Here is a 26,912-nt window from a genome sequence, read left to right as displayed (position 1 = left end):
CATTGTTCCCTTAATGAGACAACCTAGGCAGGCTGCTTTTGTGTGGCGAATGGTAGATTCATTTTGTGAAGGTATAATTGTGCTACTGATGAAGCCAAACCAATATCTTGCTGCCACATTTAGGTCCTTCTTTTCGATAACTGCTCCAGTCTCAAGCCATTTTGGTGTACCATCAGATATTAATGGGGCCAACAATGCTTTCATACTTTCCAGTTACATTTTTCTGATCATGATTTGACTGTTGTTCGCGAGTGTCGCGGTGCACCCCAGAACATCATTTATAGTAGGAGGGTCGCAGTTCACTTTCTTTCCCCTGACAACTACATAGTCAACCGGTTCAAATTTGGCTGCTGGTTTCTTCCCATATGGTATCAATGCACCGTACGCACTGTAAAACTCTCCGACCCAGCTTGAAATATATGGGCCACGGGGTTTTGTGAAAATCTGGAAGTTATCTGATTTCAGACATCTCATAATCTCTTGATACCTATCAATCACTCTATCCATGAAGAGACGTTTTTCTTCAAGAATTGTCCTTAATCCCACTGTCTTCAATCTGTTCATTAACTTGGGAGGAGGACCCTGTATTGGCGATGCCAACACTATTGCTTGTTCTGAAATTGGGGGAATAGGAGTGGTCAGTGGAGGCTTCCGGGATCTAGATGGATCATTCAGTTTTTTAGATCACAACTCAGTTCTCTGTGCCATTATCAACTCATCATCATCAAAGGCTGTGCTTTGGCTTTCTTGTTGTTCATCATTACTCTCAGAAGCAGTGAGATAAGTGTTATAAATGCCCTTGCTGTCATAGTTGATCTCTGGTGATGTCAGTGCCTTTCCTTTTTTTCTTCCCTTTTTACCAGTTATGGAAGGCTTTGCAGCCCTGTCTTTTGAAATAGCTGCACCTTCGTTGATTTTAATCCCTTTACCGTTATTTTGGGGTGGCATGTTTCTACCTGCGACTTTGGGTCTGGCTATGTCTGCAATACATTGAGGAAAAGTTAGCAAATATTCGTGTAAAAACATCGAAAGTTTACTACGGACAGATTCGCCGATCAAGTCGGCGAGTCGCCAATGACTTTCGGCGAACATGGGTTAGCTCACCGAAAGTTTCAGTGTGGCAAGGGTTAGGGGTGCAGACAAAGGGTGATTAAGAATACTCTCGGTGAGTCGCTAAACGCTCCTGGCGATCTTAGGCTTCTCGCCGAGAGGTACCGAACAAAACATTAGGTACAACATGAAATCAAAAGTGAGGTAGGGTCTTTCGGCGAATCGCCAAGTGATTCAGTGAGCTTGACTCAGCACGCCAAATGGCTCAATCGTTCCTACATTCAACTTAGTTTCTCGAATTCAACCCCGCAAACCCCCAAGAACAAAATCAAAACATGCACTAGATCAATTAAGCTTACAGTTTTCCTGGCCTTTGCCCAACTTAAACAATATACAGGAGCGCCTCATAAAATTTCATTCATGCTAAATCATAAGAACGGAATTCCAAAATTCAAAGCAGACAGGTTGGATTGGTGAATCAAAAGAGGCACTTGAATAGTCTAAATTTATCAGAAAGGAACAGTACACGACATAGGATAAAATTACTTGAACTGAGAGTATAAATATCACAATTAACTACAGGGTTTGGAGAACCAACCTTATAGGAAGATTAAGTCAAGACTGTGATGCTAGGCATCGGATTAGTATAGATCCAAACACTACTAAATCAGCTAAAATACTCACGAGATGCAAAAATTATAAAAATACTAAGTAGGTGCAATTTTGCAAAAAACGAGAGTGAGAGAATATGAAAAAGGTTGAAAGTCAAAACCCGTGGCTTTATAAAAACCATCAAGATCTCACCCATTCGGCGACATTAGTTGAATTGTCTCCGCTACTCGGCGATCCGCCGAGTGTTTATCTACCTCGCCGAGTTTTACAGGACCCTTAGTCAAAGTGACGATCTAAACGACGGTCTTTGTCGGGGTCGCCGATTTAGTCGGCGATTCGCCAATTGGACTTGTTTATTTCATCCTGTACTTTTCACAAAATTTTCATGCCCGATCCTACAAAATCAAAACACCTTTATTTAAAAAATAACAAATTACAAACATTTAAGGTTTTGGGTTGCCTCCCAAACATCTCCTTAGTTAACGTCATGGCACGATGCAAATTAACACTTATACTCCAATGGTGAGGTTTGCCTCAACTTCATCAGGTAATCGTTCTTTAAAATCCAGATAGAGTTCAGTCAGCACTTGATCCATTTGAGAACCTAGTAGTTGAATGAGCATAACATGGGAGGTCGTCATCTGGTTCAACAACGATACATTCTCGATGAGCTCCTCTAGTTCCCTATGTTGCTCACTGGATTTCTAGAGTAAAAGTGTGAGCATTTCTTTGTTCTATCCATCCTCCTTGTTCTTAATTCTCCTTCATTCATGAGGAGGAACGTAGTGCTCTTTCTTGTTGCACTGGACTTCAAGATCCTCAATTTTCTTTCTCAGCTCATCTAAATGAGTTAGCATGATCACTAAGTTGAAATCTCTCCTTTTCATTTTCTGATTTGGCTTAGTTAAGTTGTCTAGCAATTTGGCTGCTTCCACATAGGGTTGTCGTACTAGACTACCCGAGGCAATTTGATCAACCATCATTCTGTTTCCTAGACTAAGACTTCGGTAGAAAGATTCCAAAATGACTCTTTCGGGGATTCCGTGAGTAAGGCATTGACCCATAAGTGCTTTGAACCTCAGCCATGTCTCATGAAGCTGTTCGCCTTCCGATAGCCTAAAAGTTAGAATTATATCTCGGAACATCATCCCTTCTAATGACGGTAGCTCCATTAGCTTGCAAGTACTGCTCGATATGTTCAACTCCCTTGCTTAAAAATTCTAACAATCAAAACAAAACTAAAAATTTAGTAAAACTACAACTATTAAAAATAGAAATTCTACTTAACTAAGAATTTCCAAATAACACCACTCCCCAACAGCAACGCCATTTTGATGTTTCAGTAATCAAAACACAACTTCCGATGCAAGTGTCTACGATCGTACAATAGTTTAGTAACCCAACCAAGGGTTGGAATCGCTCCCAAGGGAGTGGTTTTGAGAATTAACAGAAAAATAAAATTTAGTTCTAACTAGTCGTAGTTAAAGACATTAACGATTAAAAACATTGTAAATTAAAAGGGGACACAAGAGTGTCAATTAACAATGGGGGTTTTTGTCACAAGTAAGGTAAGTACAACAAATTAAACAAGGATTTCGAAGTAATGAGAGGGGATCCTTGGGATGTGACGAGAATATGGGTTAAGCTAGATTATTGGGTACATGATTTTGATAGAAGATTCATAGAATAATTATGACTAGGCTAAACTTTAAGGGGGATAGGCTTTCTCTCGAGCAACTTACCCCGTTTCAAATGTGTTCCTCTCAGACACCCAGTTGCCGCATGAAGACCAGCCTACACCTTAACCCACTCACTCTCTCGAGCTGAGTGTGTGGGAATGAGACTAGGATTCACTCTCTTGAGCTGAACCTCATGTCGACCCACTCCTACCGACCATCAACTTAGTAGTTTTAGTTTTACGACCTCTCTCTCGAGTAAGCCGAAAACACATAAATAAACTTGTATTTGCAACTACAAATTCATTATATTCATCCACAACTACTAAACGAAATCACAATTAAACTACGATTAAACTATCAGCAAGCAAGACCCAACAATTATCTTAACCCATATTCGCTAATCACACCCTAAGAATTGGGGTTTTTAGCCACACATGTATAAGAGATAGAAATTTATACCAAATTGAGCTCGCATTCAAATGGGTATGAAGATTTAAGTCTTGATACAGGCCAAAATCGAAGAATCCAAGAGACCCAAATCCAAATCTTAAAGATGAAACCCTTTGGATCTTCAAATCTTCAAAACCCTCTCAAACTTGGAGCAAAAATATCAAAAAGTACTAGTCTATATGAAAATTATAATAATAATTCGACTCTTAAAACTACAACTCTAACTAGTATTTATAGTTTTCACAGATTTATGCTACAGCGGGTCTTTCGGCGTCGTTAGTCGAAATCGCCGATCAACTCAGCGATTCTCCCTTTGGTGTAGTTTATCACCGTCTTGCACCAGCCTTTACCATCGTCATGCTCTGGGTCATTGGGCGACATGGTACTGCTTCACAAAAGTTCTCGGTGATGCGTCGACTGCTCCGTTTTTTCGCCGACTTGATCCTTTCCTTCAGGGCTCAGCACATTGGAACAAAAGGCGAAGTAAGACCCTTCGGCAAATCGCCATGTTGGCTCGGCGATCCTCATGCCGTCATTTCTTTGTTCTTTTCAGCCTTTTCGTTTCTTTTTGCGACATAGTGTCCATGCTTTCCTTAAAACTTCAAATACCTTAAACTTAAGGGTTTTCATCAGATATCGAGATTAAATAAGCATTTGAGGACACGCTTTCTATTAAAATATAGCCCTAAATGAGTCCAATTTGTGGACTCATCACATATGCATCGTAGAATTTCTGGACTCGTGAAGGAACATAGGGGCCAGGGGGGAGGTGAAGATCTGAAACCTGTGCCAATTTAGTATTTCCTACACACTGGAGTATCTACCCTCTAGTCCTTTCGTAGAAAATAATTTCTCTTCGAGGATGGTTCGCAAACCATCACCTTTCAATTTATTCAGAAGTTTGGGATGAGGAACCATTAGTGGAACATGATCCACAGGAGGCGCCGAAGTCTGCACTGATTCTGCTGGTGTAGTAGCTGAAGAGGCTCTATTAGCTGTGGTTTGAGATCTATCCCAGGGTTCAGTATGCCGGGGTCATAGTAGCTGGTCATTGTCAGGCTCGAAAGTCTTGTCAGAAATAGGCCTTTTTACTTTGCCTTTGTCACCTGGTTGCACTTCAAGTCTTCCTCTTCTTGGAGGATTTGATCCTCATTCGTTGATAGTAACACCCCGTGCTCTTTTGTGGGGTGGCTCGTCGAGGTTTGTTCTCACCATATCTGCAACATGTTAATAAAAAGTTAGAAATAACTTAATCACATTCATTGAAAAACATTTGCAGAGAAGCTCGCCGGACTACTCGACTAGTCGCCCTATTGCTCTGGCAAGCTGAATCGTGCTCGCCGAAAGGATTGGTTTCAATATTATGGTAATTAGGCGAAGTGTAGGTCCACTCGGTGGATCACCGACACCCTTCGGCGAGCAAGAACTAGCTCACCGTAAGTTATATTGTAAACAAGGTTCAGGGGTGAAGACAAAGGGCGAACAAACAGACAGTCGACGAGTGCCTTTGTCAACACCAGCTTTCTCGCCGAAAGTTACATAATCCAACAACTCATTTAACATGAACTTAAAGGCGAGATGGGGACATTAGGCGAACCGCTAAGTGGTTCGGCAAGCTCGACCCATCTCACTAAATGACCCAACGTGCTTATTTTCAACCCAACTTCCCGAATTCAACCCCGCAACCCCCGAAAATAAAATGAAACCATACACACATCAAATTAGCACCAGACCCATTACACCTAATATCCCGAAATACTCAGAATTCTCCCGATTTTGCCAACATTGACCAATTTACGATTTTAATCCTTTTAAAATGATGCCAACATCTCATTCAACTAGCAAATTACATTTCTCGGCACAAATCCGGGCTACTCAGGCTTCAACCAATAACAATATATGACGAGTAGGCACATACCCACAAAATTTAAATGAATTTAAAGCACGACAATATGTGGTTTCAAACAATAAATGCATTACGACAAGATTGAAAAGATACAGCCGGCAAACAAACATTCTAATCAATTCAGAGAGGCCCAGCACACGGCAACATGATATGATCACTTGCAAAAGAGTTCAAAATATGTAAACATAATCTCAGGGTTTGATAAACTAACATTTTATACGGATTACACAATATTGAGATGCTAGGAGGCAAAGTAATCCGCTTCAAACACAACTTCGACGACTAAAATATGAAGAGAAAGAAAGAAATATGGAAAAATACTACTTAGGTGAGAGTTTGAGAGGTTAAAAAGCGAGGGAAAATGGAAGTAGTGGAAGCTTAAACTATTAGCTTTTCAATAAAACCGTCCAGTTTTGTCCATTCGGCGACGTTATCTAGATCGCCGAACCACTCGACGACACGCTGATTAGTCACTTACCTCACGAGTTTTACAGGTCCTCCAGTTTATGTAGAGGTCCAAACGACGTACAATAGTAGGATCGTCAACCATTTTTGCGATTCGCCAACTGGATCGTCAGCTTGCCAACCTGCACTTTTCAACAGTTTCCTCAGTTTAACCTACAAAATAAACACACTATTATTATAACATATTAATTGAAAGAGATTAAAACAATGGGTTGCCTCCCAAGCAGCACCTTAGTTAATGTCGTGGCAACAAGTCCTTACTCTCTATTATTGGGGTTGACCCTAGTATTTCTAGGTAACCCCAATTTCTTGATTGGGTAGAGATGAGGTGACTCATACTTCACAAAGTTCTCAAGCAGCTGGATAGATCTAGAATTAGAACCAATCATCTGGTTCATCACTTTGACGTTCTCATTCATCTCCTCCAGCACTCTGTCATGTTCACTTACTTTGTAAAGAAAGTTTGCAAGCATTCCTTCCACACGTTGGCCCTCATTATCCTTAGGTCTTTTTCACTCATGAGGAGGAATGTATTTATCCTTCCTTCTGCATTGTACTTCGATCTCCACTACTTTTCCAATCAACTCATCCATCTGAGTCATTAGTGCGGCCAACATGAAGTCCTTCTCTACTTCTTGGTTTATTTCAGCCATGCGATCAAGTAGGTGGGCTGCTTTCTCATAAGGCTGCTGTCTAATGCCACTCGGAATGAGTTGGTCAGTAATTGCCTTATTTCTGGGACCAAGACTTTTATAGAAGCAGTCCAGGAGGACTATATCGAGAATTTCATGAGTGGGCATTGAATCCGAAGCAATTTAAACCTTGCCCACACCTCATGAATCCGTTCACCTTCCAATTGTTTGAAGGTTAGAATGCGATCCATGTACATCATTGCTTCTAATGAAGGGAAGTTCATCTCTCCATCTTTTCTGTTTCAAAGCTCAAACAAGCAAAACAAAACTAAAGATTAAGTGAACTATAACTAAGAAGAACAAAATTTTTACTTAACTATAAATTCTCAAATAACACCACTCCCCGACAGCGACACCATTTTGATGTTTAAAGACGTAATCAACTGACACTTTTTTGGTTCAAGTTCCTTATGATCGCGTGTAGTGATATAACCCAACCAAGGGTTAGGATCGTTCCACAGGGAGTGGTTTGAGAATCAATAGAAAAATAAAATCTAGTTCTAATTAGTCATAGCTATAGATATTAATGATTAAAAACATACTAAATCTAAGGGGTGATGCAAGCGTCAATTATCAATGGGGGTTTGTATTATGCTAATAACAAAAACAGTAAAAATATAAGAAAATGATATATGGAGGCGGGATTCTTGGGATGTGATAAGAATATGGGATAGACTAGACTATCGGGTACATTCTTTTGATAGTAAATTTGTTGAGTATTTGTGACTAGGCTAGACTATAGTGGGGGTAAATTCTCTCTCGAGCAACTTACCCCGAATCAATTCGGTTTCTCTTAAACACCGAGTTGCCACATTAAGCATTGCCTCCGCCTTAACCCATTCACTCTCTCGAGCTGAATGTGTGGGAGAAGGACTAGGATTCACTCTCTCGAGCTGAACCCATGTCGACCCAATACCACCGGCTATCAATTTAGTAGTCTTAGTTTTACGACCTCTCTCTCGAACAAGCCAAAAACACAAAGAAGAAATCGTATTTGCAACTACAATTCTATTAAGTTCATACACAACTACTAAACGAAATCACATTTAAACAACAAATAAACCATCAACAAGCAAGACCCAACAGATAATCTAACCCATCTTCACAAAATCACACCCCAAGAATTAGAGTTTTAGCTAGACATGTAAAGGAGATTAAAATGTATCCCAATATCAGTTTCCATCAATTGGGTATCAAGAATTAAGTATTAAAACACGTCAAGAGTGAAGAATCTTTGAGACCTACGTCATATTTCTTGAAGTGAAACCCTTTGAATCTTCAAGGTTTTAGAACAAAGTCTCCGAAACTTGGAACTGAAAATATTCTAAGTCTGAAATAAAAATTGTCTATGACTTGATTTCTTGATTGATACTAAGCTAACAATTTCAACAAGTATTAATAGTGTTTGAATATTTGTGCTACAGCGGATCACTCGGCGATGTTAGTCGGGATCACTGATACACTCGGCGATCTGCCTTTTTGTAGATTTCATCGCCTTCTTGCTTTAGCCTTCAGCCTCATCGCGCTTTGAGTGATTGGGCGATATGGTATTGCTTCGCGAAACTACTCGGCGACACGCCGACTGCTCCATTTCATCGCCAACTTGATCTTTCTTTTCAGGGCTCAGCATACTAGAACAAAAGGCGATCTCCAGGCCGATCGGTGACCCGCCAACTGGGCTTGGCGATCCTCAGGCCTTCATTTCTTCGTTCTTTTCAGCCGCTTTGTTCCTTCTTGCCAAGTAGTGTCCATGCTTTGCCTCAAACTCTAAATACCAAAACTTAAGGGTTTTCATCAGATATTAAGACAAAATATGCATTTGAGGACACTAATTCTATCAAAATATAGCCCTAAATGAGTCCAATTTGTGGACTCATCAAGACTTAAACACAAAAAGTATAACTCATGCGACAACTTTAAGAAATAATATCTTAGCCAAAATGACAATCAAAGTCTTAAACGTATACAACTGAATGAATTAAGAGTAAAGAACTATAATTGTTTGTCTGACTGTCTATAAAACCTCTAAAACAAAGAGTGATGTCGGGACAAGACCCCCGATCATCCTAACAATGAAATACTGAAAGCAAAGTCAAATGAGTCCTCAAGAGTGCAAAAAGGCTCACCAACTGACTCCGAGTGCTCAATTGGATCAACGAGGTGTAGAGTGATGCTCCTGGTTACATGTGTTTGTATCATAAGACGAGACAGACTAACTGCATCAGTACATTGAATGTACTAAGTATGCGAGTTGGAATGACAAACATAACATATGCTTGAAAAGAATCTGAAAGGAAACTTACATTGACTTTACTCAACTCATGAATAACTCAACTCAAAATGTAGTGTAAAACAACAATGATAATACAATTTGTACAAAGCATTTAGAACACTAAACAACAACTCAAGTTATTAAAGGTATGCAATAACAAATTCAAATTTACTTATATATCAAAGTAATATAATTTATGTGGAGTTTCTCTAACCGACAACCACCACTATGAGCCTAAGTGGTGATACAACGTCTTTCTCACGCTGCCAGAACTATCCTAACTTTACCGTCATATAGAACTCCTTAACTAAGTGGATCCACTAGTCTATGCTAAAAGCATCTTAAAGAATCATCTAAAAAGTATGATCCTTTACTACCCATATGGCTACATGGTTTATGGAAACTTGAGTTTATATGAACTCGCATCCCGATATCGGTGCTCAATACTACTCCCAAAATATACTTAGCTCATATGTTTCGAAAACAAACTTCTTTCTTTGGTTTGAGATAATTACTCAAAACTTTAGCTTAAAATCTCTCTTGGAATCGATGTTCCCTTTCTTTCTGAAATGTGAAAACATTTTAAACTCTATGGTAATACATAGTCCCCATATACTTCTTTGAAAAAAATAACTTCAATCTTTACTCTTTACTCGTTACTTAACTTGAACTTTAAGTCATAAAACAGAGTTAAAAGCACTTCTTGAAAAGACTCTTAGAACTTCCTATACTTGGCTCTTAACTTTCCTTGAATTGAATTCATGGATTCAAGGTTGTGATTCATGTTTTTGGATGATTTCTAGGTGTTTAGAAGTCATTTAGAGTATTTAGAATTAATAGGAAGTGTTAAAATACTTTAGAGAGAATTAAACAGACTGAATGACGAAAAACTGGTGAAAATGATGATTTGGGCGCATCCCAGGCGCGCTGCGCCAGCCCCAACTTTCTGGGACCCCTTTTGGGCGCACGGCCCTGCCCGGGTGTGTCGGATGAATTTTCTGAACTAGTTTTCTGATCCTAAATCAATTATTTCCAATTTCTTTTCTCACATTCTCTTTAGAATCAGATCCCCAGAACATATACACAAAATCTAACTCAAACAACTCAAGGAAACAACACTTTAACATCAAGAAACTCCTTAATCTCAACTTATGTTCAAGAACGAAAACATTTCAAGAATAACTACCTAGAACATTCAAATTCCATTTTTTTAGAATGAATTCACACTGAATCAAACATGCTCTGCACGTGGGTGAACAAACCCAACGTTATGAAAGTCTCAAATACCTTGTAAGATTAATTCCTTGGTGAAATCCACAACCAAATTGCACAATCTTGGCGAATCTTGAGTTTTTTCTCTTCTTTCTCCTCTTTTCTCCTTTCTCCAAGCCCTAGAGTGAATTTCCAATTTCTCTAAACTGACCAAATTCTGATTTGACCCTTAATTAATTCACTAAAATGAATTAAATTAATTGGGTAAGGAAAAGACCAAACTACCCTTCCAAAATCCGGATTGGACATTTCCTTATTTGAACAACCAACTTCAAATGGGCGTATCTCACTCATACGAACTCGGAATCGCACAAACTCGGCTGCATTGGAAAGATTATTCCAAGAAATTTCCTAGGATATCTGGAACAAAACCTAACTCATTCTGAGCTATTAGTTATGGTCATTTGAAGTTGACCAAACACTCAACTTAACATGCTCAACAAATTTCCAGATTTTTATATTCTTTCCAAAATGGGTATTTCCAATATTTTAACTTCTTCCTAGTTATTTCAATTTGCGAGAAGTTACAATATCTTCCCCTTGGGAACATTCGTCCTCAAATGAGATTACTCTTACTAGGCTAAGGGTGTAATATTAATCATTGAGTTCAAACACCCAACAAGCAAATCTAACACATCAAGTATAATAATTATAGAGTACTAAAAAGAGAATTAATACCTTGGTCTGAAATTTCATCGAATTCAAAGAGATGTGGATATCTCTTCTTCATATCCTCCTCAGCTTTCCAAGTAGCTTTCTCACCAAATTGGGTCTTCCAAAGGACTTTGACTGACGCTACTTCTTTTGTCATCAATTTCCGAACTTGGCGATCTAGAATCTGAAAGGGAATCTCCTCATAAGACAAGCTATCCTTGATTCCAATATCTTCGGTTGGTATGATCAATGAAGGATCTTCCATGCACTTCTTCAACATGGAGACGTGAAAAACTGGATGAACCATTGCTAATTCTTGTGGTAGCTCCAACTCATAAGCTACATTACCTACCTTTTTCGATATTCTATAAGGGCCAATATACCAGGGACTAAGCTTTCCCTTCTTACCAAATCTCATGACACCCTTCATGGGTGAAACTTTCAAGTATACCCAATCATCTACTTCAAACTCTAACTCCCTTCTCCTAACATCAGTGTAGGATTTCTGATGACTCTACACCATTTTCAACCTCTCTTGAATCACTTTCACCTTCTCCATAGCTTGATGAACTAAATCTAGTCCTATCAACGCTGCTTCACCAACTTCAAACCATCCAATAGGAGATCTGCATTTTCTTTCATAAAGAGCTTCATAAGGAGCCATTTGGATACTAGAGTGGTAACTATTATTGTTAGAAAACTCAATAAGAGGTAGGTGATCATCCCAATTTCCTTTGAAATCAATCACACACGCCCTTTACATATCCTCTAAGGTCTGAATGGTGCGCTCTGCTGGCCCATTTGTCTGAGGATGGAATGTAGTACTTAAGGTCACCTTTGAACTCAAGCCCTTTTAGAATGATTTCAAAAACTGGGCAGTAAATTGTGCACCTCTGTTTGATATAATCGATACAGGGACTCCACGAAGTCTTATTACCTCTTGAATATATAGCTTAGCATAATATTGTGCTGAATGGGTAGTCTTTACCGGTAAAAAGTGGGCTGATTAGGTCATGCGATCCACAATCACCCAAATAGAATCATGCTGCCTGCGAGACCTTGGTAAACCTGTGATGAAGTCAATATTAATCATCTCCCACTTCCATTTCGGAAGTTCTATTTTCTGAGCGAACCCACCGGGCCTTTGGTGCTCTACATTAACTTGTTGGCAATTTGGACACTTGGCCACAAACTCTGCAATGCCCTTCTTTATACTTTTCCACCAATACACTTCTCTTAAGTCATGATACATCTTTGTGGAACCCGGATGAATGAAATATCTAGAGCTATGAGCTTTCTCCATGATCCTCTCATGGAGTTCATCCACTCTAGGTACACACAATCTACCTTGATACCTCAACACACCATCCCCCTTGTTCAAAAGCCATTACTTTTTTCTTATGAATATTTTCCTTCAATTCAAGCAAAATGGGATCTTGGTCTTGCTTCTCTTTTACTTCTGTCACTAATGATGATTCAGCCCCGTTTATCCCTACTACTTTTCTTTCTGTGGAATCCATTGGTCAGACTCCTAAGCGTGCAAGTCTATGCACATCTTTCACTAACTCTCTCTTTTCTTCCTCAACATGGGTGGTACTACCCATATATAACCTACTTAAAGCATCAACAACAACATTAGCCTTACCTGGATGGTAAAGAATAATCATGTCATAATCCTTGAGTAGTTCTAACCACCTCCTTTGTCTGAGATTAAGCTCCTTTTGAGAGAACACACATTGAAGACTCTTGCGATCAGTGAATACATCAACATGAACACCATACAAATAACGATGCCATATCTTCAAAGCAAATACTACAACAGCCAACTCTAAGTCATGGGTTGGGTAATTCTTCTCATGAACTTTCAACTGTTTGGAGGCATAATCTATAACCTTGCCATTCTGCATTAATACGCAACCCAAACCAACTCTAGACGCATCACAATAGACAATGAAGCCTTGCGTACCTTCTGGTAATGTCAAAACTGGGGCAGTAGCCAACCACTTTTTCAATTCCTGAAAGCTTTTCTCACAAGCTTCATGCCATTGAAACTTCATGTCTTCTGAGTTAACTTTGTCAAAGGGAATGAAATGGATGAGAACCCCTTTACAAACCTTCTATAATAGCCAGCCAAACCCAAGAAACTCCTAATGTCAGTTGGAGATGTGGGTATAGGCCAATTCTACACTGCCTCAATTTTCTGAGTATCAACTTTAATTCTCTCTCCAGACACAATGTGGCCTAAGAATGCCACAGACTCAAGCCAAAACTCACACTTAGAGAACTTGACATAAAACTCCTTATCTTTTAAAGTTTGAAGAACTATTCTGAGATGACTAGCATGATCTTCTTCATTCCTTGAATAGATTAGTATGTTATCAATGAAGACAATAACAAACATATGTAAAAAAGGTTTGAATACTCTATTCATAAGGTCCATGAATACTGCAGGCACATTGGTCAAACCGAAGGACATGACTAGAAACTCATAATGACCATAACGGGTTCTGAAAGCTGTCTTTGGAATATCACATCCCTTACTCTTAACTGATGATAGCCTGGAATATCACATCCCTTACTCTTAACTGATGATAGCCTGATCTGAGATCTATCTTAGAGAAACAAGTAGCACCCTGAAGCTGATCGAAAAAATCATCAATCCTTAGGAGAGGATATTTGTTCTTGATGGTAACCTTTTTCAACTGACGATAATCTATACACATCCTAAGGGAACTATCATTTTTTCTCACAAATAAGACCGGAGAGCCTCAGGGAGAGACACTTGGTCGAATGAAACCCTTATCAAGGAGATATTTCAACTATTCTTTAAGCTCTTTCAACTCTGCTGGTGCCATTCTATATGGCGGAATAAAGATAGGACGAGTATTTGGAAGAACGTTTATACCGAAGTCTATTTCTCTCTTAGGAGGGACCCCGAGAAGATCATCATGAAAGACTTCTATAACTCTTTTACTATTGAAACTGACTAAATATGAGGTATCTCAACACTAGAGTCATTAACTCGGACTAAGTAATAGACACACCCCTTGGAAACTAACTTTCTTGCCTTCAGGTACGAAATGAAACGACCCTTAGGCACTGATGTACAACTTTTCCACTCTAAGACTGGGTCATTTGGAAACTGAAACTTGACAACTCGAGTTCTACAATCAACTAAGGCATAACAGGCATGGAGTCAGTCCATACGAAGAATGATATCAAAATCTACCATGTCTAACTCAACGAAATCATCCATGGTGTCCTTGTGATTGACGAAATAACACAATCACGATATACCCGCTCAGCTAGAATAGACTCCCTAACAGGTGTAGAAACACAAAAAGGTTCACAGAGTTTCTCAGGAAGAACATCAAACTTATTTGCAACGTAAGGAGTCACAAAATATAAACTTGCTCCTGGGTTTAGCAAAGCATAAACATCAAGAGTAAATACTTTGATCATACCAGTGACAACATCTGGAGAGTCCTCTTGCTCTTGACGACTAGTGATCACATGCATAAAGACGGTTTGTTCCTCCACCAGTACTAGATGTAGCTCCTCTAGGTGCAACCCTGTCTGGTGGAGTAACTAAAGAAGATTGGGCTCTATTGCCCTGATTTCTACTACCTTTCCGGTTCTTAGGACACTCTTTCATGAAGTGACCCTCTTTCCCACACTTGAAACAACCTGACTGGCCATCACGACACTTACCTGGGTGGGTTCTACCACACTTAGCACATGCAGGAGCCCAATCACCTCCTTGTGCCACACTACCCTGAGATTGGGCAGGTCTAGCCCTGAAATGCTGGGAATTCTGACTATTACACTCACCTTTGTTTCTGGGTACAGGTGCACTAGCAGATGATGGAGCAGGCCCCTTTTACTTTTGCTGAAAGAACGAACGATTCACATTACTTTTCTGCTGCCCGGACTCATTCCCTGTCTTAGCCTTCTTGTTTCTAAGCTCCTCCCTATCCCTCAGATTCTCTTCCTCAACCTACTGCACATACACCATCAACCTCGATATATCCATGTCCCCAATTAGCATCGCTGCCCTTCCCTCTTTGCTTGATAGACGGGACAACCCAACAACAAATAGACTCATTCTACTCCTCATATCCGCAACCATCTTCGGAGCATAATGGGATAGTTGGGTAAACTTCAACTCATACTCATGAACACTTAGTGACTCTTGGTTAAGGGTAAGAAACTCTCGTACCTTATCCTCTTTCAGTTCTCGAGGAAAGAAATACCCCAAGAAGGCCTCCTCAAAACAAGCTCAACTCGCAAGTGGTGTATCATCAGCTCTACCCTCCTTCCACTAGTCAAACCATGTCCTAGAAACATTCTTCAGTTGATATGCAACTAGTTTAACTCGTTGAGTAGCAGAAACATGAATAACCACAAATACCTTTTTCAGCTCCTCAATAAATTTCTTCGAATCCTCAGTAGCGCTCGAACCTGTGAAACTTGGAGGGTTCATCCTCAACAACTCTCAGATCCTCAAAGTATCAGTCACTTCCTGTCTAGCTCCTTTTTGTTGCCCAACCTGATTAGTCACATCTTGACTTAGCATCCTTATTGCTTCTATGAACTCAACGTTAGTAATTTCTCCTTAGGGTTACACTTTAGGTGCATTGGGTACCCCTTGCTCCTCGATATTACGCCTAATAGGATGACCTTTGACAACTCTTCAGGGAGGCATGATTATCTGAAAACACGTGCAAGCACGAATTAGAAGAAACTTTTTTAGAGATCAACTCTAACGCATGAAATGAATAGAAAAGAAATGAGAATATTTTCCTAAGGTTGCAGCCTCTTAATTATAGATGTGGCGCGCTTCACATCGATAACTAGGTCTCTATAAACATGGCTTCATAGATTCCCTAGGACTCTTGAACTCTTTGCTCTGATACCAAGTTTGTCACTCCCTGAGCCTACACCCCGGACGTGCTTGACACTTGAGAACCATTGTTGGCCGCAAGCAAACCCTTGGCCTGGCTTACTTACTCAGCGGAAGACTTAAACACAAGAAATATAATTAATGCAACAACATTAAGAAATAATATCTTAGCCAAAATAGCAACCAAAGTCTTAAACGTATACAACTGAATGAATTAAGACTAAAGAACTATAACTGTCTGTCTGATTGTCTACGAAACCTCTAAAATAAAGAGGGATGTTGGGACAAGACCCTCGATCATCCTAATAATGAAATACTGAAAGCAAAGTAAAAGGAGTCCTCCGGAATGCAAGGAGGCTCACAAACTGACTCTGAGTGCTCAACTGGATCAACGAAGCACTGGGTGATGATCGTGGTTACCTGTGTCTACATTATAAGAGAATGCAGGCCAACTGGCATCAGTACATTGAATGTACGAGTATGCAAGTTGGAATGCTAAACATAACATAGGCTTGAAAAGAATCTGAAAGGAAACTTACCTTGGCTTTACTCAACTCATGAATAACTCAACTCAAAATGCACTGTAAAACAATAAAGATAGTACAATTTGTACAAACAATTTAGAACATTAAACAATAACTCAACTTGTTAAAGGTATGCAATAACAAATTCAACTTTACTTATATATCAAAGTAATATAATTTCTGTGGGAGCTTCTCTAACCGACAACCACCACTATGAGCTTAAGTGGTGATACAATGTCTTTCCCACGCTGCCAGAACTGTCCTATACTTTGCCATCATATAGAATGCCTTAACTAAGTGGATCCACTAGTCTATGCTAAAAGCATATTAAGGAGTCATCCAAAAAGTATGATCCTTTACTACCCATGATGGCTACATGGTTTATGGAGACTTGAGTTAATATGAACTCGCATCCCCATCTCGATGGTCAATACTACTCCCAAAATATACTTAGCTCATATGTTTTTAAAACAAACTTCTTTCTTTAGTTTGAGATAATTACTCAAAACTTTAGCTTAAAAGCTCACTTTGAATCGATGTTCTCTTTCTTTCTCAGATGTAAAAACATTTTAAACTCTTTGGGAATACATAGTCCCCATATACTTCTTTGAAGAAAATAACTTCAATCTTTACTCTTTACTATTTACTTAACTTAAACTTTAAGTCTTAAAACAGAGTTAAAAACATTTGCAAAAGACTTCTTGAAAAGACTCTTAGAACTTTCTATACTTGACTCTTAACTTTCCTTGAATTTGAATTTATGGATTCAAGGTTATGATTCATGTTTCTGGATGATTTCTAGGTGTTTAGAAGTCATTTAGAGTAGTTAGAATTAATAGGATGTGTTAAAACACTTTAGAAAGACTTAAACGGACTGAATGATGAAAAACTAGTTAAAAATGATGATTTGGGCGCATCCCGAGAGCACCATGCCAGCTCAACTTTCTCGGACCCCTTTTGAGGGCACTGCAGGCGCGACGTGACTTGCCCTGCCAAAGTGCGTCTGACGAATTTTCTCAACTCATTTTCTGATCCTAAATCGATTATTTCCGATTTCTTTTCTCAAATTCAGTTTAGAACCAGATGCCCAGAACATATAAACAAAATCTAACTCAAACAACTCAAGGAAACAACACTTTAACATCAAGAAACTCCTTAATCTCAACTCATGTTTAAGAACGAAAACAATTCAAGAACAACTACTAAGAACATTCAAATCCAATCTTTTTAGAATGAATTCACACTGAATCAAACATGCTTGGCACGTGGGTGAACAAACCCAACGTGATGAAAGTTTCATATACCTTGTAAGATTAATTCCTTGGCGAAATCCACAACCAAATCGCACTATCTTGGCGAATCTTGAGTTTTTCTTCTCCTTTCTCCTCTTTTCTCCTTTCTCCAAGCCCTAGTGTGAATTTCCAATTTCTCTAAACTGACCAAATTCTGATTTGACCCTTAATTAATTCACTAAAATGAATTAAATTAATTGGGTAAGGAAAAGATCAAACTACCCTTCCAAAATCCGGATTGGACATTTCCTTATTTGAACAGCCCAACTTCAAATGGGGGTGTCTCACTCATACGAACTCGGAATCGCAAAAACTGGGCGGCGTTGGAAAGATTATTCCAAGATATTTCCTACAATATCTGGAACCACACCTAAGTCATCTTGATATAGGAGTTATGGTCATTTGAAGTTGACCAAACACTCAACTTAACATGCTTAACAAATTTCTAGATTTTTATATTCTTTCCAAAAATGGCTATTTCCAAATTTTTAACTTCTTCCTAGTTATTTCAATTTGCGAGATTTTACATCAAATTTTGAAATAAACCTTTATCAAAGGTAATTAACAAAGGCGAACCAAAGACGAAATTGACGAAGTTTATAAGACGACTTAAATTCAAAATTGTAAATGAATTGATACAATTCAACATTCAGATGAATGATTAAAATGCAATCTTGAATATAGGTTGAAGAAGTTGCAACACCCTTTTACTTTTTGTCGTTATTGTTTTCTCTCCTTTTTTTTTCTCAAAACTAACATTAGTTTTATTTGTTTTGATACTTGAGTGTGCTTTTGCCTAATGATTCATATTTAGATATTTTTTAGTTGAAAGATTTCAATCAAATTCAGCTTCAACTAGTGAGAGCCTATTAGTACATGTTGGAATGCAAAAAAACATGATGAGATTTTAAAAATAAGTTTAACAATTTCTTTTATTTTTCAAAGATCAAATAACCAAAATTGAAGAAGAAGCAAACTATAGTTGAACAATACTAGAAACTTGTTAAAAATATCTAATGTTCTAAAGTAAGATAGACATAATGTTTATATGAATTGTCTTATAAAGGTTATCGATGGAATAAAATTTTATTCTTCTCGATATTCCTTACGTGATACGATAATTTTCATCATTTTCATACCTTGTCTAAAAATTTGAGCCATAATTGACAATATTGTCTTTTAAAATATGATCAGAATCATCCGGAAGACTATGTTCACATGTAACTTGGTTGAAATTGCGTGATATATGTGATGATAGTCTTTCGAATAATACAAATCATAGTTTAAATGAAAATATTGACAATTATGGTTCAAACCTTTTGAAAAGATATGAAAATGATGGAAGTTATCGTATCATGCAAGGAATACCGAGAAGTATAAAATTTTGTTCCATCGATGACCTCTATAATGTAATTCATATAAACCTTATGTCTATCCAACTTTATAATATCATGTATTTTCAACAAATTTCTAGTATCGTTCAATAATAGTTTGCTTGTTGTTTACTTTTGGTTAGTACGTATTTTACAAATGAAATAAAATTGTCAATCTTATTTTGATTATCTCATCATGTTTCTTTCCACTCTACAATGTATTAACAGGCTCTCTTTAGTAGAAGCTGAATTTAATTGGAATCTGTCAACTAAAGAAGATTCAAATATGAATCTTTCGGTAAAAAGATTCTAGTATCAAAACAAAAAAAAAGAATGTTGGTCGTAATAGAAAATGAAGATAAAATAACATCGAAACAAATAAAAGGATGTTGCAACTTCTTCCACTTAGCTTCAAGATTGCATTTTAATCATATCTCTGAATGTTGAATTGTATCAATTCACTAACAATTTTAAATTAAAGTCACCTTATAATTTTTTGTCAATTACTTCTTTGGTTCGTCTTTATTAAATACCCTTTATAAAGGTTTATTTCAAAATTCATCAGCAAGAAAAGTATGATCTATCCAAATGTGTTTCCAGTCCTTCTTTATGTGAGATATATCTAGCTTAACTACTATATGTATTAGCCTCTAACAATTCATGTGTTATATATGTTAGAGTCATACCATTGTTATTCCATGTTGATAATCCAGACCATGGTAACTCTAAAAGCTTAGAAATCTTCAGCATTTCCTTTTAACATTTGTGTCATTTTGTGGCCATTAAACTGTTCCTACATTTGTGCAACAAACTTTTCGCATGAACCCAAGAGCTTCTCGGGTTTCCAATAGTCTATTTTTAAAATAACTAACATTCTAAAAGTCACCTTCTAGGTGGAATTGTACTACACGTCAATTTGGTAAGATCTTTTCTCATGGTAGCTAATTTGAAGAGAACAACAATATATTATACAATAAATATAATAAAAGTACTCATACCTTTTTCAATTTTCTCGAGATTATCTTGATTTTCTTCAACACTAACAAGTTGTTATAATTATTCACTTCGTAGCCAATCTTGAAGCCACGCTAAAACATGCACCAATTTAGGAACAATGTACTCATAAATGAATCAAGAAGAAATCCTCCCTTACTAAACGCAGATTCGGATGCGACACTTGAAATTGGAAGAACTAATGCATCACAAGCTATCTAAGCTTGCATTGGAAATCTAGCTACGTGAAGTTTCCACCAAAGTTGGATGTTAAATTCTTTAGTGTCATCCTCAAATTCTTCACCAAATTTTTTAACTAATTCTATTCTAGCATCTACACCTCCACTGACAGCTTTATAATACTTTAGATCTCTCATGAGTGAATATAAATGTCCTTTACCTTGGGTATTTACCTAACTACCAGTAATTGATTCTATTTTTCAACTGATTGACGCATTTTCAATGTCTAGTGGAAGCTTCTTTGTCAATAACTTAATAAATTATTGCATACTCTTTGGGTACATATCCTAAATATCCTATTATTACAATATAAAGTGACTAATTAGAAATTCTTGACTTATCTGTTAACTTACAAAGGAAATTACAGTTATATATACCATGAACCTTGTTTATCATTCTCCTTCTAATTTGTTCCTCTCTTTGTTTAATCAAAACCAAAATACATTTCATTTAATTAATACTCCTAAAAGGATATCCAAAAAATGAGAGAAAAAAAAACTCCAAACCTCAGCCTCAATCCACTATTAAAAAAAATCCCACTAAACTTAAAACTATGAAAAAGGGATAATGGAAAGTCTTGTTTCATGTAAAATTTAAAATACAGAAGAAAAAATCATAGAATGAACTTCAAGAAGACCCAAAAAACTATTTCACAATTTTGAATTCTCAAAAAGTAAAATCAGCAAGAAAAAAACAAAGACAAACAAGAAAAATAAGCCAAGATTTCAACCATAAGGATCAACTTAAACTAAGCTTTTCCGGCTAAAACTACACAATGCAACCCAATAATGACCATAAGTCAACTAATGATAAAAAAATCCTAAACTAATCGTAAATTCTAGTCTAAACATACAATTTTGCTCAAAATACAAGTAATTTAAATTAGCCAAGTCTAAGGAAAGAGAAGTTGTAACCTACTACGATTTCGAAACGCACATGAACTACAACTCGGGTGCTTTTTCCTTTCAAAGGGCCTTTGAGTGATGTAAAGCTATCGATAACGCCACGGGAACACAAAAACAAACACAACAGTACCCAAATCAATAAAGGAAACCAGAAATGGAAAGAAATCCAAAAAATGCAAACATGGGACCCACACAAAGAGTAACATAATCTACTCTGTCATGAGGTCCCAAACATCTCAAGGAAGTTGTGCCCCTAAAATGGGTACAATCCGATCTACCATCGAGCCAAAAGAGTACCCTTATTAATTTAGCTCAAAAGGAATCAACATTGGAGAATTAAGGAAGAATTTGTAGAGATAAACTGTCACACCACAAAGCTAACCCCAGGACACGGACACGGGACCTAGGATCACGGGTGACTCCAAGCTAACCCTGTTGGCATATCATAAGAATACTAAAGTAAACTGAAGTAAATAATTACTGTGTGGAAGCTAAATCATATAAGAATCTGAAATGATGGGGAATACCGATATACTAAATTTGAATATAACAAACAAATAGTTTGAATACAAATGAAAAGTCAAACTCTAACACTAAAGCTGAAACTATATATGTCTGAAATAAGCCTCTAAACTGACTAGAAGTACTGGGACATGCCCCAACTATATCTAGAAAAACTGAAATTAAAGCAAAAAACAAGAAAGATAATCATGTCAGTCCTCGAAGAATGAGGACTCACCACTGATGCTGCTAAGTGTTGAAGATCGAGTGTAACACCCCGTATTCGAAAATAGAGATTTTAGATTTCTGGTGTTACAGGTGGCACTCACGGACACCATCCACGGACCGTAGATGGACTCACGGTCCGTCCTGCAGGTCCGTGGTTCGTGACAGGAAACTTCCCCAGAACTCAGTCAGAAAATTTGGCTAAGTGTTGACCCACAGCCGGACTTACGGTACGTAAATCAGGTCACGGACCGTAGTTCGTGTCCGTGGATCGATGCCCCAAAAGCCCAGCTTCAGTCCCGAACTACAGTTGACCAGCACGGACTGTCATTCGATCCACGGTCCGTAGGTCTGACCGTAGATCGAAGGTTAGCAGCCAGTTAGCTGAAAATTCTGATGGGTCAACTTCAGATGGTCATAACTTTTATCACAAAATGAATTAGGTGCCCCATAACCTATGTTTAGATAGATAATTGAATTATCTTTCCAACGACACCGAGTTTGCTAAATTCCGACCTCTGAGTAAAAAGTTATGCTCGTTTTAGTGAAGGCCTGTCGAACAGGCTTGACTTACGGACGCAATCTACGGACCGTAGATTGACCTACGGCCCGTAGGTCCATTCCGTAGGTCACTCCGACAGCAGTTAATTCAGGGGTCCTTTGGTCTTTTCCTATTTCGTTTAACCCCTTAGATACGTCGTTTAAACCCTAAATCATGAGGTTTTAATTAGTTTAAGCCTAGAAACATAACTAGAACTTACCTTAGTCAAAATCATTAATCAAAACTTAGAAAATTAGAACGCTAAAAGGAGAAAAAAAGGTCAAGAACCCTAGTTCAAGAACGCAGCGAGGTTTCTTCAGTTCCAGCCCCGAAATCGAAAGATTTCTCCGTGGAATTCGTCACCAGGTATGTGGGATTTCACTAGTGAGTTCCTTTCACCCATTAGGTCCCTAGAATTCAGTCAGATTCTTGATTCCATGATTATGAACAAACCTAGGGTTTCTAGAATTACGGCAGATCATCATGAATTAGTTATTTAAATGTTCCAAATCAGATTATCATGTTATTGCTCAGTTTATCGCATGAATTTCAGAACCCTAGCTATGTATTTCTTTAGTTCTTGAATTACACATGCTAGGTCAGATATTTCAGTATTCAGTTATACATGCCTCAGTTTATGAATGCCTCATTATCAGATTAATTGTTGCATTCTCAGTTTGCCTGTTCAGTTCGAGCTATCCAGTATTTACAGAATTTCAGTCATAACTAGTTAACTACTTAATTCATTGGGAGTAGCATAATACCGAGTTGGACTAGGGTTTTAGCGTACCCATATAGTCCCAGAACTACGAGCAACGTAGGTGTAAGTCCCCTCTGTGGGCAACATCAGTTTAGTGATCACGCCAGCATGCCTCTATACCTCTGGCAGGGCATATTGGGTCCTCTCGATTGGGCCTATATATCGGACTCCACATTTAGCTCATGTGGTTTTATGTCGGTTATTAGTAGCTCCCACAGTTCAGTTAGACTCTATTGCATTCACCACATTTACAGTTCATTCAGTATTCAGTCAACATGTTGTAAATTGGTCATTGCATTCAGTTAGCTCAGTATTCAGTATCTATATCATGTTCAGATTATTTCATTGCTTTATTGCTTTGTTCAGTTATATGTTATTTCAGCTTTACTCTATCCTGCATGCTCAGTACCTTTCAAGTACTGATGCATACGTGCGCTACATCTTCTCGTGATGTAGGTTCAGGTTCTCAGTATCCAGATCACGCTTAGATCGGTTCTCGATCTTCAGTTCAGCAGCATCACTGGTGAGTCCTCATTCTTCGAGGACTAGTGACATGTTTATCTTTATCGCTTTTAGTCTTTAGTTTCAGTTTTGCTAGATCTAGTTGGGGCATGTCCCAATATTTCTAGTCAGTTTAGAGGCTTATTTCAGACATAGTTAGATCCAGCTTAGTGTTTTGAGTTTGATATTTCTTTTGTATTAAACTCTCAGATTTGATATATTCAGTTATAGCATATGGGTATTCCCCATCTTTTCAGATTTATTTATGAATTAGCTTCCGCATCAGTTTATTATCTTTAGTATGCTCAGTGATCATGCCAACAGGGTTAGCTTGGGATCACTTGTGGTCCTAGGTCCCGTGCCCGCGTCTTTGGGGTAGCTCGGGGCGTGACATCGAGAATCGATCTATGCGTTATCTGATTGCTGAGGACCAGAACCTACATCACTAGAAGATGCAGTGTAGAGTATGCGTCAGTACTTGAAAGCTATTGAGCATGAATGATATAGTAAAACTGAATAATAACATAACTGAACAAGCAATAAAGCAAGGATATAGTTTGATCATGATAAGGATACTGAAAATGCTGAACAAGGCTAAACTGATTTCAATTGCGAAGTTATCGTGCGTAAGGTATGATCTAAATTCCATTGTAACTCGACATTCTACGTTTCAGTGATCATGCCTCCTCGTAGAGCTTATGCTAGGAATGTGAATGCCAGTAACGCAAACGCAGCTCCTCCAGTTCCAGATCAAGAAGTCTCAAATGCTAAATTCAAAAATGCCATTCAGATGTTGGCTCAGAGTGTCGCTAACCAGAACAATCAGCGGGTTCAAGCTCCTGTGAATGCAAATGGTGGATCAGCAGCAGCAAGGGTCCGTGACTTTGTTAGGATGAATCCTCCAGAGTTCTTAGGATCGCAGACTGGTGAAGATCCCCAGAATTTCTTGGATGAGATCAAGAAGATCTTTGAGGTGATGTAGGTCACTGGGAATGATCGGGTTGAGTTAGCATCTTACCAACTTAAGGATGTAGCTCATATCTGGTACACTCAGTGGAAGGAGAACAGGGGTACAGATGCTGCTCCTATTACTTGGGATTGTTTCAGCGAAACCTTTCTGGACAGGTTTTTCCCCATAGAGTTGAGAGAAGCAAGGGCCCAGGAATTTATGAACTTAAGGCAGGGTAACATGACTGTCCAAGAGTATGGGCTCAAGTTTAACCAACTCTCCAGGTATGCTCCTCACATGGTTGCTGATTCCAGGGCTCAGATGAATAAGTTTCTCTATGGAGTGTCAGACTTAGTGAAAACAGAGTGCAGGAATGCTATGTTGTTGGGAGACATGAACATCTCTAGGCTCATGACTCATGCTCAGCAGGTTGAGGGTGATAAGCTTAGGGAACATGCTAAGGAGACTAAGAAAGCAAGAACAGGTAACTACGAGTATTCCCACCAGAAATCGGGTGGTGGAAACCGCTCGCATTTTCAGCAGAAGTCTTCGGCTCCAGCCCCTTCATCAGCTAGTGTTCCATCCCCCAGGTTCCATAATGATCAGAAAGGTAGGGCATCAGGCTCTAAGTCTCAAGGTAGTGTTTCAGGCACCAAAACCTACCCAACTTGCCCGAAATGTAGTAGGAACCATCCGGGCGAGTACCTTGCAGGTAAGGAATGATGCTTTGGGTGTGGCCATTCTGGTCATAGATTGAAGGATTGTCCTTCAAGACAAGGTCAAGGAGGTAATGGTAGAGCTCAGTCTACAACTTCAGCAGCACCAGCATGTCGCCCGACTCAGCAGGGTAACTCTTCTGGTACTGGTGGCGGACAGCGCCAAAACAGGCTTTATGCTCTTCAGGCTCGTCAAGATCAGGAAGATTCGCCTGATGTAGTCACTGGTACGTTACGAGTCTTTGATCTTGATGTTTATGCATTGTTAGATCCAGGGGATACTTTGTCTTTTGTAACTCCTTATATAGCAGTCCAATTTAGTGTTAGTCCAGAAACTCTTTCAGAACCCTTCTCAGTCTCTACTCCAGTCGGTGACCCAGTTATAGCTAGACGGGTATACAGAAATTGCCCTGTCACAGTCTCTCAGAAAGTCACCTCAGCAGATCTTGTAGAGTTAGAAATGGTAGACTTCGATGTCATTCTAGGTATGGATTGGTTACATTCATGTTATGCCTCAGTTGATTGTAGAACTAGGATTGTTCGTTTTCAGTTTCCAGACGAACCAATTCTAGAATGGAAGGGTAGTAGCTTAGCGCCTATGGGTCGATTTATTTCTTACCTTAAGGCCAGAAAGATGATCTCTAAGGGTTATCTCTATCGTCTAGTTCGGGTTAAGGATTCTAGTTCCGAATCCCCAACTCTTGAGTCAGTTCCTGTTGTCAGTGAGTTTCCAAAAGTGTTCCCAGAAGATCTTCTTAGAGTTCCTCCCGAAAGGGAAATATACTTTAGAATTGATCTCCTTCCAGATACCTAGCCTATCTCTATCCCTCCTTACAGAATGGCTCCAGCTGAGCTTAAGGAATTGAAAGAGCAGTTGAAAGACCTTCTAGATAAGGGCTTCATCAGACCCAGTATTTCGCCATGGGGTGCACCAGTGTTGTTCGTGAAGAAGAAAGATGGTTCTCTCAGAATGTGCATTGACTATAGGCAGTTGAACAAGGTCACAATCAAGAATAAGTATTCCATCCCTAGGATTGATGACTTGTTTGACCAACTTCAGGGTGCTAGTCATTTCTCAAAGATAGACCTCAGATCAGGTTATCATCAGCTTAGAGTCAGAGATAGTGACATTCCGAAGACAGCCTTCAGAACTCGGTATGGTCATTATGAATTTGTAGTTATGTCATTTGGACTAACCAATGCTCCTGCAGCTTTCATGGATTTGATGAACAGAGTGTTCAAGCAGTACTTGGACTTGTTCGTTATCATCTTTATTGATGATATCCTCATTTACTCTAGGGATGAGGAAGAACATGCGAGTCATTTGAGAGTTGTTCTGCAAACTCTCAAAGATCGCCAGTTATTTGCAAAATTTAGTAAGTGTGAGTTTTGGTTACAATCAGTTGCTTTCCTTGGGCATATTGTGTCTAGGAAGGA

Source organism: Solanum verrucosum, unplaced genomic scaffold (assembly GCF_900185275.1).
Source record: "Solanum verrucosum unplaced genomic scaffold, falcon-dt-bn FXZP01000018.1, whole genome shotgun sequence".
In the NCBI taxonomy this organism is placed as follows: domain Eukaryota; kingdom Viridiplantae; phylum Streptophyta; class Magnoliopsida; order Solanales; family Solanaceae; genus Solanum; species Solanum verrucosum.
Note: the sequence above shows the minus strand (reverse complement) of the source record.